The sequence below is a fragment of the Mus caroli genome, chromosome 7, assembly GCF_900094665.2.
Source record: "Mus caroli chromosome 7, CAROLI_EIJ_v1.1, whole genome shotgun sequence".
Taxonomy (NCBI): domain Eukaryota; kingdom Metazoa; phylum Chordata; class Mammalia; order Rodentia; family Muridae; genus Mus; species Mus caroli.
In genome coordinates, this window is record NC_034576.1 from 109,075,228 (window position 1) to 109,076,445 (window position 1,218).

Consider the following 1,218-nt stretch of genomic DNA (forward strand, 5'->3'; position numbering starts at 1 on the left):
GCCCTCAAATGAGGGCAGGAAGAAAGCCCTTGTCACCTGTTCTTCTCATCTGATTGTGGTTGGAATGTGGTATGGGGGTTCTTCACTCATGTATGTCCTTCCCAGTCAATTCCACAGTCCCAAACAAGACAATATCCTCTCCATTTTCTATACTGTTGTCACTCCAGCTCTGAATCCCCTCATCTATAGCCTGAGGAATAAGGAGGTCACAGGGGCTTTAAGGAGAATTTTTGGAAAATGGTTGGGGCCAGCCCACTTTCTAGGTATTTCTTTCTAATAGCTACCTTCTAATCTTACTTCTTCCTTAAAGTCAGATTTTACTATTAATATGTTGATTTAAAAGTATGAGAATGAAACATCTCTTATTAAATACTTTTTGTCTATTTACTCCATGAGATATTTTATAGGATAATTACCCAGAGAAAACTTCTCTGTGTATTCATATGACTCATTTCATTTTAGTCTGGGCAATTAATTATCTCAGCCAGTTATATTCACATAAAATGTTTCTTCACACTGAGATATTTTCTTCCTTATTGTATAATGGCCTTACAGAGCAATGATGAGGAGATTCACATCTGCTGTCAGAGTATAGCTGTTCAAACTCAGTGTAACTTTCTTGTTTAACTTAAAACATGTACATAGCCTTTCTCAACCAGGTCTTTAAGTTATAAATTCTATGTAATAAAACACCTATTTTATGCCATTGTTGTGAGAGCTAATTAGACAATACCCAAAAAGACTTTCAGTGAAAAAATATCATGATTACTTTCTGGAATGTGATGATTATATCATGAATTTTAACAATCATAAAGCCAAAATTGTGCTGAGGTTGTGATAGAATATGACTTTACATTGTTTTGTAAAATAACTATCTATTTTGTTGCTATTAAACATGAGCACTAGAATTTCTGGGAATTTTAACTGGTTTCTAGAAGTGGCCTCCAAAAGCTCACAGAATAAAGGTGTGTTGAATCCAGGAAAGTATAAAGGGGGAAAAAAAAGATCTTCAGAGGAATCTGCGCAGAGGACCCTAAGGTCCCCAGTACACTCTCCACACTGCAGTCACCCTAGCACACCTGGGTCCTTGAGATCACTGGTGAGTGGAATGCAACATCAGTCCCAATAAAACCTAGAGGGTCTTGTGCTAGCAGGAACAGGAACAAAGGACAGCTGTCTGACCAGTGGCTGGGGTTCTTTCCGGTCAGCGCCACCCCT

The 1,218-nt window shown here is 38.2% G+C and overlaps 1 pseudogene; it reads left to right on the forward strand.

Annotated features, from left to right (window-relative positions):
• LOC110298924 overlaps positions 1 to 277 on the forward strand; it is a 947-nt pseudogene extending 670 nt beyond the window's left edge.
• The last annotated feature ends 941 nt before the right edge of the window (positions 278 to 1,218 follow it).